This window comes from Manis pentadactyla, chromosome 10 (genome assembly GCF_030020395.1).
Source record: "Manis pentadactyla isolate mManPen7 chromosome 10, mManPen7.hap1, whole genome shotgun sequence".
NCBI classification, from domain to species: domain Eukaryota; kingdom Metazoa; phylum Chordata; class Mammalia; order Pholidota; family Manidae; genus Manis; species Manis pentadactyla.
The window spans coordinates 118354142-118369771 of NC_080028.1; the positions used below are offsets into that span (position 1 = coordinate 118354142).

The 15630-nt window shown below is 35.4% G+C and overlaps 1 protein-coding gene across 2 annotated transcripts in view; it reads right to left on the bottom strand.

The window, feature by feature from the left end:
* The window catches only part of MGAT4C (MGAT4 family member C), a 792321-nt gene that overhangs the window by 426010 nt on the left and 350681 nt on the right, over positions 1–15630 (bottom strand). The gene's annotated exons all lie outside the window — the stretch shown is intronic.

The window sequence follows — 15630 nt, forward strand, 5'->3', positions numbered from 1 at the left end:
CCCACAGGTAATATCATACTTAATGTTAAGACTGAGTTTTTCCTCAAATATCAGGGATGAAACAAGGATGTCATCTCTCATCTCTCACCCATTTATTGAACAGTGAATGGGAGATTCTAGTTAGGTTCATTGAGTTAGAAAAATATGTAAAAAGCATCCAGAATGGAAAGGAAGAAGTAAAACTATCTCTATTTGCAGAAAACATGGTCTTGTACATATAAAATACTATGGAAAGCATAAAACATCATAAACACTCAACAGTAAGTCCATCAAGTCAGCAAGATACAAGCTCAATTTACAGGAATAAATTGTATTTATATACATAACAAGAAAATAATCCAAAAACATGAAATTAAGAAAAAAAAATCTATGCTTAGGAATAAAATTAAGAAAAGCAGTACAAGTCTTGAACACTAAAATCTACCAAACATCACTGGAAGAATTGAAAGAAGGTCTAAATACATGGAAAAACATTTCATGTTCATGGATCCGAAGACTTAATATTGTGAAAATGGCAATATTTTTTCAATTGATCTAAAGACTTAAACCAATTTCTGTCAAAATCCTAGCCAGCTTTTTTCCCTGCTGCAAACTGACAACCAGATCCTAAAATTCTCATAGGCATCAAGGGACCCAGAATAGCCAGAATAAATCTTGAAAAAGAACAATGTTGGAAGACTCACACTGCATGATTTTAAAACTTCCAGGAGATCTACAATAATCAGGATGGTATGGTATTTGTATTATGATAGACATAGACCAATGGGATATAAGTTAGATTCCAGGTATAAAGCCTTAAACTTATAATCAATTGATTTTTTATGAGAGTGCCATGATAATCCAATCTTTTCAACAAATAGCAGTGGGACAACTATGAATACACACATGCAAAAAATGCAGTTGGACTTCAAAACAAAAATCAAAACAAAACAAAAGCTTAAAATAGACCATAGATCTAAATATAGGAACTAAAATTATTCAAAAATTACACTAAAATGAGTAAATCTTGACTTCAGATTAGGCAGTTATTTCAGTATGAGAGCAGAAATGTAAGCAATTAAGAATACATAAATTAGAGTTCATCAAATCATAAACTATTGTCCTTCAACAGATAGCATGATGGAAGTGAAAACACAAGTCATAAAATGAAAGAAAATACTTGCAAATCATGTATCTGATAAAGGACTTATATCCAGATACATAAAGAACAATTTCAATTTAAGATGAAAAAGACAAATAATCCCCCAAATGGGAAAATATTTAGACATTTCTCCAAAGGCCATATATAAATGGCCAATAAGTCCATGAAAAGATGTTCAGCCTTATTAGTCATTGAGGAGATACAAATCAAACTACAATGAGATACTACTTCTCACCCATTAGGATAGCTAAATTCAAAAAGATGGACAATCACAAGAGTTAACAAGGATGTGGATCAATTGGAACCCTCATATATTGCTAGTAACAATCTAAAATGGTGCAGCCATTTAGAAAAGGAATTTGGCATTTTCCCCAAAAAGTTAAACACAGAGGTTCCAGATGCTCTTTTTGACATAGATGAAAATGCTCTGGAATCAGATTGTGGTGATGGCTACATAATTCTGTGAATTTGCTAAAGGCCACCAAATTGACCATTTTGAAAAGGTGAATTTGAAGGTATATGAATTACATCTCAATAAAAGTGAATCTATATTTAGTTCATGATACATGTATATTTAACTCAAAACAAAATATCGATCCACACCTGAAGTTGAAGCAAAACTTTAAGAAGAAAATGCAAGAGAAAATATTGTTATCCTTGGTGTTGCAGCCACTCTAAAGAATCAGAACATACCTCACTCAAAATCTGATTCAAGTGTGAGGACTGACCCCCCCACACACATAATCTAGAATGTATGAAGGGATTATTTGATCATATAGTGAGATTTTTGGAGAGAGCAGGACAATTTTACTGAAAACAGTTTGAAAAAGTAGGCAAAGGACAGAGGTGACCTCATTGTACTGACAATTTCATGCTATTTCTGAGAAAGGGAATTGTATGTCCTTTAGTATTTAATAACCCTATTATACGCAATACTTGCCTTTCTAGGAAAAAGAAATGTTCAACAGATTTATACATTATCTGTTTATTTCTAGGTATTTATGTCAAATAAGAATACACAATATTAAAATGTAATTTATCTTTAGCTTAGAAAGTTTGTTGGAAATATAATTATTTTGTAGTGCACCTGGTTAGTATTACATTGTTTTCCATTTTGCTGATGACTGGTAGAAAATTAATTTCATCAACAATTTAATCTTCCACAAAAATGAAACGAAACAAGTGTTACTGTGGGAATTACAAATTTTGTCATTCTTAGGGAAATGTAACAAATCATTCACACCTGGTCTGTAATATTGTCTCAATGATTTAAGATTGGTGGATACTTCAGCCGTTTTATTCATATGTTTATTTTCCTTTCATCCCTCATTTAACCCTTTACTGACATGACTATGATAATCAACTTGTGACGGTTGGTAGTGGAAGCTATTACATCAAAGTAAAATGAACAACATTCATTAATACTACAAGCAAGTTCAAAGGAAAAGATAAAATTCTCTTCCAGTTTGACACAGAGAAAGAGATAGGTGTTAATACAGCAAACAAATAGTTTTCCTTTTCCTCCTCCTTTGGGATGCCTCGATTGTGATCTGAAGTAACAAGTCAGTGTATTAAATACCAACATGTGCTTGGCCCCATAAATACCTTTCCACAGTAGCAATTCTAGATTATGTGCTTGAGGAAAAAAGTCTCCTCTCATGAAGTGTGCATACAGTCGAATAAAGTCTATTTGGAAAATAAATGCCATTGCTATTTTTGGGTAGAAAAACTCCCTTACATCTGGAAACCATACCATTATGCAAGAAGGAGTGAGCACCAGGGTGAGCAGTCAACCGTCTCCTGTCCCTCCAGGGACACTGTAGGTGATGTAATATGCTCCTTGGCAACTAGGCCCTTGCCTTTCTAATCTGTATTTCCAAACACTCAGATTTGCTCCAAAATGTGGTAGAAACCATTTTCCTTTAAGAGTAGATTGAAGGACTATGAGCCAATGACTCACCACTCGGCATCGAGTCAGCTGTCCTACTAACATGCTCTTGCAGAATTCCTCATCCGGATGCCCATCACTTGTGATGTTGCCTGCGATCATTCCACCACTTTGCCTCCTAGGTCCACTAACTTGGTGCCTTTTGTACACTTCTATGGCAGAGTCTTCCAAATTAAAGGTCATATATGTTTATGTACACAGTGCCTCACATTGTTTTGGGGATATATATTGAGTTATATAGCTGCCTATTTAAATAATCCTTTCCTGTAGAACTGGTCATTACTCTGGTATCTCCATAATTTTTATGGCCAGAGACCTGTCCTGAAACCTAAACTTTTAAAAATTCCTGGTATCAGTGACCAACTGTCACTTTTACCTAATAATCTAGATTTCTCTATATTGTCCTATTTTTGATGGCCTTAGGATTTGCATAGACTCTTGTTTCTGTTCCACCTCTACCCTAGTAGATGTGCCAGTAGCCAAGTTCTTATTTCATTAATGATGAACTAATGGTATACTATGCATTCCTTAGGAATAAATAAAATAAATATATCCCTAAGGAATAAATAATATGCTTTTAGAAAGAACACTGGCTTTCGGGAAACTCAGTGAACTAAATTATACTTATTTGTTATATCCTTTGATTTCCTAAATTCTACTTCTCTAGAAGGTTAAATACTTAAATTTATGTGGTAGTCATTTCAAAGCATTTATTTGAGCATATATTAGTTCACCAAGATTTTCATCTATCAACAGGCAATTAAGTAGACTGATCAGTTTCACACAACATAAACATTTTGCTCAATTTTCCCCTTTCAAGGACATCATCTCTAGGATTCCTCTGAAAGAAGTCGTTGTTAAAGGTTTCAAAATGACTTCTTTTTCAATCCTTTTGTAGAAAATAATATGCACTTTATGAGGGATAAGACCATGTTTAATAGGCATAACATACAGCAGCTAGTATATGTTCCATAAATATTTCTTACACAAATAAAAGCAGCCAACTCCTATATATAATGAATACATGAAAATTTGTAAATGTTCAGTCTCTTAATTTCTGAAATCTGTTGAATGCTATTAAGCATTGCAATAGCAACCCTTGCCATTATTTCAAAAAAGAAAGAGTGACCTTTCAAGGGTTCAGGGAAGAAATAAACATATTTAAAGAGTAGAGCAATTGAAAATGAATTTGTATTTGTGTCATATCAAATAGCTTAAGCAACATTGGTTTTCTTTAAAACCGCATCATAAACTAAGATATGAGAATCCTACTGCCAACTTAAGGAAAGGTGCCAGTTAGCAAGTGTGATCTGTCCATGTTCCCCCTACTTTTTAAAACTCCAAATTAGATTATTCAAATGTACTCTCACAAAGGTTACCCCTGGAAACCACTCTTAGGCTTCACGGGGTACAGAATAGCCTGGCTGCTGACTGGCTGCAGCCTCGGGGAATATCACACCGAAGCACAGCAGTCTCCCTGACTACCAATTTGCTTCCCAGTATGATGTGAGGCATTGCCTGGGGTCATTAACGCCATATTTGGTAAAGGGCTTCACTGTTTACTGTTTACCTTTTCCTTCATTCACAGTCAAGACAATGAAGACTGCCAATTGCAGGTTTAAAATTTAACTCTCAAGTTTAAGGTTTTTACATTAAAGACACTTTTCTTTCAGACTTTCTTCCCCATTCAGTTATGGATTCATAGAACTCAGGACAGGTTTTTTTTTTTTCCTTTTTTAAAGATTTGTCCCTTCGGTTAGTATAGGCAAAATGTTCTTTTCGTTCTATCATTTCATTATTTATTTTTAATATTTCCTAAATTGAATATTTCAAGTAACTTTTTATCACGAGTTTTATCCTTACAGCTTTTGTTAACAGTTCATACTTTAAATTAAGAGAAATAACAAACTTTCTGATAAATATGAAATTCATAGTGCCTTGGCCTTACTAGTAATGGAACTTGCACACTGGCTTGATAGACTGGTTAATGGATTGTTCAACCCTATGGAATGGTACAGTGAGGGGTCTTTCTCCCCCCTCCGCCAGAGCACACAGACGAGGAATACAAAGCAAGATAGGAAGGCTAGAGGGGTTTTGTTTAGCAAGGAGAAAGTACACTCTCCAAGAGACACCAGGCAGCCTGAGATGTCAGGACAAACCCTGTTTATCTGAGTATTTGTTTTATGAGACAATGTGAGGTGTGGGTTAAGGTGGGGTTAGTTGATTGACAGGTTCAGATCATATAACTGCTCTGGCTCTGTGCATGCTCTTACCCATAATGCATACAGAAAAACCCATGGGTGGGGTGGAATCTAAGGAGTATGTGAATGGGCCAAGGTCATTCTCATTTTAGGCAAAGAGTATAAACCCACCTACAAAGCAACCCGCTTGCTTCCACCTCTCCCTTTCTGCCCCTCGTATCTTACTAACTGCCTACTTTAACAGAACCATCTAATTGGTGAATGGCAATTTTAAACTAATTTTCTTAATACCTGAACTTCTATTTAAAAGTAATAATTGCAGTCAAGATATCACAGTTATTTTTATTGGTTCCTTAGCCAGAAAAAAAATAGGATAATATTTTAGCCATTTTAATATGTGACTAAAATTCTTATATTTTAGATGAAAGTAAGGGGAAAAAGAAACTACAAAATATATTTAGGGGAATGGAACTGCAATAATTAGCACTAATAATGGTAAATTTATTAGATAACCTATAGATTCAGTCATGGAACAGCTTAATAAGTTACAGGTAATCTGTCTAGCAAAATGCTCATAACTTTTAAGAGCTCAGCTATTAAATATTTGAAAGTTTAGGCAATAGTACTGATCCTGTAGCTAGATATCAAGCACAGTCCTGATAAGGCTGCATTATAAAGGCTAGCTATCCTTGGACTGCTATATTGTATGTATATGAATGGCATTATGTGTTAATATTTTTATAAACTTGTAAACACTCTTTATAAACAACTTTACAATCTTGTCTCATTGCTTGAATGTCATTATATTTCTACACATTGCTTTCTCAAGTTTCTTCACATAGTGATTTAGATAGACTTAGCTGATAAATTCATCAAGTTGATAAATTATTAATGATAAAACACCAATAACTATAATATTTTATTTACTGTGTTCTCAGCCCTTTGGTAACCCTTTAACACATACTTTCATTTAAGCTTCACATCAGCCATTTGAAACAGAAATTATTAACACCATATATTGGATAAGAAAGCGTAACTCAGATGGATCACAAAATTTCCCCAAATTCATACAATCATGTGAGGAATGTGTCAGAATTGGATTCCAGAACCCCAACATTTAAACATTGTGCTCTACTATTCCTTTCTGGTAGAATAAACATTTATCTGCAAGGTAGTCAAATTTCAGGATTGGAGGAGACCGTGATGATCCCCCTACTCATTAACCTTCTCTATGATCTCAACAAGGCTGTTGCCCAACTGTCTTTTGAACAACTATCTGACAGGCTTCGCTAATGCAAAATGCAGACCATTCTGTGCAGAAACAGTCACTTGGACTGTCTCAAAGTTGATTCTTATAATGTCTTTTGGCCTCTTTGTTCTTATCAAATAATTCTAGTGCATCTCCTTCAACTCTGAAGTGGTGCTTTTCTACTCTCAGATTCTTTTAATATTCATCGAATATCTACAATAAACTAGATGGACATTTTATTAAATATATGCTATGTCATTTAACTCTCACCATATTTGTGTGAAGTAAGTTTTGTTATTTCTTTTAAAAAAGCCAAGAGAAGTTGAATGATTTGCAAGTAGTTACAGAACAAATAAATGGCAGAGCTCAGATAGTACCAGTATCAATGTCAAATCCATTTTGTGCTAATCATTTTTACAAATTTATAATTCAGTGGGTTTTGATTCAGTAGATGTAATTATAACTCCCATTCATTTTCCACTTGTATTTATTATGCCCATGTTTTGGTATTAATTTTAGGAGCTCACATATTTTCATTGCCCTGCCCACATGGCTTTCTATTCTGCTTCATGTTTGCAAATAATCTACACTATGCCTCCCTAACTCTCTTATTAAAATATGACCACTCAAATAATTTTTCCAGCCCAATTATTTTCTCCTCTCTTATCTTCAGAAGTAAAACCCATCTGATTGAATAAAAGATTTATGCAGAATAAATTCTAAATATGCCATGTTCATCCTGACCTAGGAGAACATTTGTGAAGACAAATATCAAATGAGGAAAAATTTTGAACACATAATTTAAAGGGAAATGTTTTCAGTCTATTTATAGTAATTACATTCCCTTGAAAACATCTTTAACATATTTATTTAGACGAATGTCATTTTCCCATTTTCCAATGACCCATGTATATAATGCATAAAACAGATGACCTATAACTCAATAAAACCAACAATGGACCATTATGGAAGTTCAACTAATATTAATTTCCAGGCATTATAATTATTATTTTATAATTCTTAATTATGAGTTAACTTAAATAAAGGGATTGTATTTTTCATAATTTCCTTTATCAAAATCTTCCTTCAGAAAAGTGTAGTGCAATCTCATATCTGATTTTCAGTATAAGTGTCAACACATTATATGTTAAAACCTTTTAAAACCTGTACCAAAAACTAAGTACAGATCTCACACAAGATGGAACCGCTGATTCACTCAGCTTCTCAGACATCCTCATATCTTGAGACCAACAAATTGGAAATAATTGTTAGATTTAAGTCATGTAATTAGACAGCATAACATCTAAGATACTTTTCTGTCACCTTGCCAAAAAGAGAACTTTAGTAAGTGATACATTAGACCATAAAAATCCTCCTTCAACAGGCCTTTTAATGATGATAAAGAACTTGTGTAACCCAAGAAATTAATCCTTCTGAAGCATTTCAGTAAAATCACTAATAAGACACCCAGAAATGCAAATACATATATAAATTATTCCTTTGTGAATTTAAGCTTGGAATTAGCACATTTTCTTTCTCTATCCTTGAAAACAGTTTTATTAACAATTTTATTCCCTTATACCTTATTTAACTGAAAGATGTGTATACAATGAAATCATATTACATTTTAACAAAATAAATATAAAGTTATTTTAGATATTTTCACCAGGTGTGTTTTTTTTTGAGTGTTTTCTTAATCTTCTTGGGAATTTTCTTTACTGAAATAACTGTGAGGTCATATTAGTATAAACAGAATTAATTAATATATAACTACAATTAAATACTTGAATCCTCCAAAACAGTAATGAGTATAAGACACATGAAATGCAAAAGTTCTATGACTACACAAAGAGGACCATCCATGTTAAATATATATAAATTCATGAAAATGACAGCATGATCTTTAATTTATTCACCATGTTAAGAATGTACCCTTTGTCCCCTCTATGCTGTCTTGCAGTAAAATAAGGCATAAGGTTAGGCAAAGAAAAAGAAAACATATTTCTGGACACCAACATTAAATATTTATTATGCATCTTTTATGAATTTCCAAGTTCACAAAGGACATGAGACTTGGGTCTAACCTATAGAAGTACAAGTGTCATGTGGTTCTGATAAAATGTGGATCCTTAGTGAAAGCAGGAGTGACCTACCCTCAGAGAGGCTTGCAGCACATATTTTGAAATAACTAAATAGATAAAATAATGTTCTATAAAATATGAAAACACATAAAATTCAACTAGAAGTAAATATTTAGTTAAGGAGATTCACTGCATATTAAAGTTAGGAAGTGATGAACCATGTATACTGAAGATAATTAAAAAAAAAAGAAAACTCCTGCAAACATTCAGGCAACGAGAAACAGGTCACCAACAGAGAAACAAAAATCTAGCTGAGGACAATAGGACAATCTCTAGTGTCAAGCAAATTATTGTGATTCAATAATTTTCTACACAGCAGAGCTGCCATTCACAGACAAATTTACAAAAAAAATTACCACCTATGTACACTTTCTTGATGGTAAAATCAAAATGAAAAACTCAAAGATAATAAATAGTGGAGAGAAGAGAACCACTGGTTGAGGTTTTCTTAATATTTTTGAACACTGTTCTGAAAATAAATGTCTCTTGAATAGCAAATGATACCCACTATATTGACAAAAGATATCAGGAGATTAAGAACCATACGTTTGTCAACCAAAAAATAGGAAGTGGGGTGAAAAAATGAATAGTAATAATGGTCCATAATTCGTTTTGTATGCCCAGTGAGGGAATGGGTAATTTCTAACTGGACTGCCCTTGCATTTCTACTGCCCAGTACAATGTGTGGCATGTAGACTCTTGATCAGTATTGGAGGGAATGACCCTGATGCGTGGGATAAGGAGTAAATACTGCTTCATTCTTGACAATGATAATTTTTCAGATATGCATATGAATACACATAATACTTAAAGTATTGGTAGATCAAAACAATAATTTATTTTTGAAAGACTCATTTAAGAGTGTGTGTGTGTGTGTGTGTGTGTGTGTGTAGAGTATAAGGTGTGTATATGCATATTGTAATATATATATATAAATTTTATATATATAAAGAAAAATATTTACATATAAACAATATGCATTTTTACAAATATATAAATACATATTTATAAATATATTTTCTTCATATATATGAATATATATAGAGAGAGAAAGAGAGAGAGCGCAAGGGTGAGACAGTGAGTGAGAATGCTGACAGTGCAGTTTCAGTCCAAAGGTCAGCAGGGTGGGACCCAGGATGAGCCAGTGTTTTAATTAGCTTTAGCCTAAAGGCAAGTTTGAAGGCAGTCAAGCAGGAGAAATTTACTCTTACTCAAGGAGAATCATCCTTTTTGTTCTATTCAGGCCTTCAACTGATTGAATTTAGCCCACCACTTTAGGGAGGGCAATCTGCTTTACTCAGTTTACCAGTTTAAATATTAATCTCATCCCAAACACCCTTGCAGAAACACCTAGAATAATGTTTGATGAAATATCTGGGCACCCTGCAGCCCGGTCAAGTTAACCATCACATTAACCATCACACTGTAGAAGGCTGTCTGCATTAGAGGGTATTTAGACGCATCCCTGCTCTCTAAACACTAAATACTAGTAGCATATGTCTTCCTCAGGTCTGACAACAAAATAACAAAACATGTTTCCAGATGTTGCAAACACCACCTAAGAGAAATATCACTCTGGTTGATAACCACTGTCAAACATTATCATCTTTAATCCTCACAACAAATTTGCTAGGGAGAAAACATTATCATTATACAAATGAGAAACTGAAGCTCAGAATAATATGTCTAATGCCATAAAGTTAATACAGTATGGAACCAGTATTTAAATCCAAGTCTGACTTCAAACTGCACTTGATCTTCAACACCATCATGCTTTCTAACTGGTGGTTGAAAACTGGACTGGAAGCTTAGGGGAGAGATCTGACAAAGAAACATAGATTGATAGTCAATACAACATATCAAAGAGAGTTGGGTCCATAGTTGTGGATAAAATTTACTTAGAAGCAGTAATATGGTGATTTACCTCAAGAGGAAGGAACACTTTCTGAGAGAAAATATGGAATCTTGGAGTTCCCCATGAATTTGGTGACCATTATAAACCCATCCAATTGAGCTGAATCAAAACATTATGGTGATATTTACGAGTCATTGAGTCTCTGCTGATCCCCCGATGTCTCCCTTCTCCTTCTTTCATAAATCTAAAACATTCACAATAAAAATAATTTCCTCCAGAAGGCTTGTGTGTTTGGGTGCATGTCAGAATTTATTAACATGTGACCACAACTTAATATATTGGCCTAATAAAATATTGTCTAATGGAAAACAGAGGCTTGAAAATAAGAGGACATGAACTAAGGAAATTTTAGATGTGTATAATAACCAAAGGATAAACTGTTAGGACGAAAGGAAAAGCTAAGTACAAAAAAAGCTATCTCCATTCTAAATAGAGTTAAGTAAAATTTATAAGAGTCTATGATTTGTACCATCTTAGCCTTTGCCCATGAAATTAGGATAAATAAGAGGACTGTCTAAGGTTTTGCTTGTAATCTGTGATGTGACTGTCCTTTAACATTATTTGCAGTTATTTTTTTCCCCTGGCATCCATTCCCTTGGAGAGTCCTCTCCTACACTGAATAGAACTGACCTATACAACAAACAGAATATTCCAGAAATAGCTGTGTGACTTCGAATCTAGGTCTCTGAAGTCACTGTGGCTTCATCCCTGGCTTCTGTGGGATGGTTCACCCTCAGGAAAGCCAGCTGCCCTATGGAAAGGTCAACATAGTGAGAAACTGAGGCTTCTTGTCAACAACTAGTACTGACTTACCAGGCATGTTAGGAAGCATGTTGGAAGCCAATACACCAGCCCAAGTCAAGCCTTTGTAAGACTGCCAACAGCCAACATTTTGACTGAAATCTCCTGAGGAAAGCTGAGCTAGAACTACCTACCTGAACTATTCTTGAATTTGTGAACCTGAGAAAGGGTGAAGTGATAAATGTTTGTTGTTCTTTTAAGCAACTCAGTTTTGAGGTAATTTGTTAAGGCCACCAATAGATAACTAATAAAACATCCATTTTGAAGTAGACCTAGATAGGAAAAGGCATCTAAAATGTTTAAATAGTCGTATTTCTCCTTGGTCTATCTTCACTATAAATAGTCAAACTAAGATATCCAGATTAAGACACAAAGTTAACATGGAGTTGATTTCTAAGGTGTTTTTCATTGAAGTTATTTGTGATTCCACTAAAGATAAATACACTAAACATTCCCAATCTTTCACGTTATGTTTAGTAGGAAGAAAACAAAAATAAGATAGGAAAAATGCTTACAAAAAAATTTTGCAACTGAATCATTCCAATGTATATTTTAGCTCATGTAAATATGCTTAGACATCAAAAATAGTCCATATAAAACTAGACTAAATCTGTGAAAGTCAACCAGAATTCAGAGCATCATGTAATTTGTGAACTACAGTCAATTGAACCTATTGATGACTGGTAAACACTAGATGGTGGATTATGCAGGAGTTTAAAATCTGATTAGAAAGTTCAAAGTGCTTTCCCAAAGAAAGTCATTGATGTTATTGCTATTGATTTAACCTAAATCAGTCCATATGTGAACACTACTGATTTGCAACTGTAAAAATAACCAGCTGAAAATGAAAAAATTAAAGCACATTGATCAATTACTCAAGAAGTCTACATTTTATAAACTAGGGAGTTACAACAAACTCAGTGCAACTATATATACTTACATAATTTTAGATGTCAACTTTTAAGCTCTATGTCACTTTGTCTACCGCTACTATAAGTGATAGTAACTTGACAGCCTTTGAAAAAGATTTATTTGTAATTATTTAAAAATATGTTTCAAAAGATTACAGATTCAAGATGGCAGCATGAGAGGTGAGACAGAGAACTCCTCACAAAATCACAAATAGTATGAAAATATAGTTAATTAATACAACTAACCCTAAACAGCAATAAGAAAGAAGGCTGGACCAGACTGCATACAGACCCCACGAACAGAGCAGACCTCACTAAACAGGATAACGTACGAAAGCCTTAATCCAGTGGGACCCAGGCCCTTCCCCAACCCCAGCTCATGGGCGGGAGGAAGAGAAATGTAGCAGGGGAGAGGGTGGAAGCCTGGGACTGCTGAACACCCAGCCCTGGAGATCTGCTTTGTAAGCAGAAACCTATTTTGTGTACTGCTCTGGACACTGGGGAGCTCAAGAGAGGTGGAGTGCTTGAGAGACTGAGATTCCAGCCATTTGTGGAGGATAGGGATCCACAGCCAGCCGCTCAGTGTCAGAGGAAAGGCAGGCGGTCTGAGAGGCTCCCTAGCAGTGAGAGGGCTGCTGAAGGGGCGGGGTTTGCACGGAGTTTGCTGCGCAGAAGGGAGAGCTGGACAAGGTCGTCTGGGTGCGCTCTGCCCAGCAGATTGGGAACTTTGGGGAGCTTCAGGCACCCATCCCCCTGGCTGCCTACTCAGCTCCAAGGCCCCCCCCCCACTGGGACATGCAGCCTGCTATGCCTTCCTCCTGGCCTGCCGGCACCGGTTCACAAACCTGCAGCCACTGTGCTGTCATCAGGCCAGCCACAGGGAGGCCCCGCCTACAACAGCTAGAGATGCAAAGCACAGAGGCTTACAGCTGTGTGCTCGGCCCACTGGCTCTGACACGGGACAGGCACCGCAGACGGGAATCAGGAAACAGATCTCTCCTCCCCCCAGGCACCAGCTCCGCTCCCCTACGGCCCCCAACCCACACTAGGGGCTGAGCAGCTCCAGAGACTGGAGCTTCTGGGTAATACTGGGCACCACACAGAAATATGAAATATCAAAAGAACATGGTTCAGACCAAAATCTCACAGACCCCAGAAAAATGGCCAAATGAAACTGAACTCACCAATCTTCCTGAAAGAGAGTTCAAAATAAAAATTATAAACATGCTTATGGAAGTACAGAAAAATATTCAAGAACTCAGGAATGAATTTAAGGTGGGGAGTCAATCATTAAGAAATTCCATATCTGAAATGAAACATACAATGGAGGGATTTAAAAGCAGATTAGATGTAGTAGAGGAAACGGTGAATGGAATAGAAACTAGAGAAGAGGAATACAAAGAAGCTGAGGCACAGAGAGAAAAAAGAATCTCTAAGAATGAAAGAATATTGAGAGAACTGTGTGACCAATCCAAGCAGAACAATATTTGCATTATAGGGATACCAGAAGAAGAAGAGAGAGGGAAAGGGACAGAAAGTGTAATTGAGGAGGTAATTGCTGAAAAATTCTGCAATCTGGGAAGGAGATAGTCTCTCAAGCCATGGAGGTGCACAGATCTCACAACACAAGGGACCCAAGGAAGACAACACCAAGACATATAATAATTAAAATGGCAAAAATCAAGGATAAAGACAAACTTATAAAAACAATTAGAGAGAGAAAAAAGATCACATACAAAGGAAAGACCATCAGGCTATCATCAGACTTCTCAGCAGAAACCTTACAGGCCAGAAGGGAGGGGCATGATGTATTTAATGCCATGAAGCAGAAGGGCCTCAGACCAAGATTACTTTATCTGGCAAGACTATCACTTAAATTTGAAGGAGGGATGAAACAATTTTCAGATAAGCAAAACCTGAGAGAATTTATCTCCCCCAAACCACCTCTACAGTGCATTTTGGAGGGACTGCTATAGATGGAGGTATTCATAAGGCTAAATAGATGACACCCAAAGGGACAGACAAAGAGTACAGAATATGATTCATAACATACAAATAATGGAGGAGGAAGAAAAAGGAAGAAAAAAAACCCTTTAGGTTGTGTTTGTAATAGCATACGAAGTGAGTTAAATTAGACTGTTAGATAGTAAGGGAATTACCCTTGAACATTTGGTAACCACGAATCTAAAGCCTGCAATGGCAATAAGTACATACCTATAGATAATCACCCTAAATGTAAATGGTCTGAATGCACCAACGAAAAGACATAGAGTTACTGAATGGATAAAAAAACAAGAGACATCTATATGCTGCCTACAAGAGACTCACTTTAAACCCAAAGACATACACAGACTGAAAGTAAAGGGATGGAAAAAAGATATTTCATGCAAGTAATAGGGAGAAAAAAACAGGAGTTACAGTACTTATATCAGACAAAGTAGACTTCAAAACAAAGAAAGTAACAAGAGACAAAGAAGGATATTACATAATGATAAAAGGGTCAGTCCAGCAAGAGGATATAACTATTATAAATATCTATGCACCCAACACAGGATCACCTACATATGTGAAACAAATACTAACAGAATTAAAGGGGACATAGAATGCAATGAATTCATTTTAGGAGACTTCAACACACCACTTACTCCAAAGTACAGATCAACCAGACAGAAAGTAAGTAAAGAGACAGAGGCACTGAACAACCTTTTAGAACAGATGGACCTAACAGACATCTACCAAACACTGCATCCAAAAGCAACAGGATACACATTCTTCTCACGTGCACATGGAACATTTTCAAGAAAAGATCATACACTAAGCAACAAAAAGAATCTCAGTAAATTCAAAAAGATTGAATTTGTACCAACCAGCTCCTCATATCACAAAGGTATGAAACTACAAATAAATTACACAACAAAAATGAAAAAGTCTACAAACACATGGAGGCTTCATAACATGCTCCTAAATACCAATGGATAAATGACCAAATAAAAACAGAGATCATCCAATATATGGAGACAAATGACAACAATCATTCAACACTGCAAAATCTGTGGGACACAGAGTGGCCATGCTAAGAGGAAAATACATGGCAATACAGGCCATATGAACACTCTAAACTCACAATTAATGAAACTAGAAAAGGAAGAACAAATGAGGCCCAATGTCAGAAGAAAAGAAATAATAAAGATTAAAGCACAAATAAATAAAATTGAGAAGAATAAAACAATACAAAGAATCAATGAAAGTAGGAGCTGGTTCTTCAAGAAAATAAACAGAACAGATAAACCCCTAGCCAGACTTACCAAGAAAAAAAGAGAGTC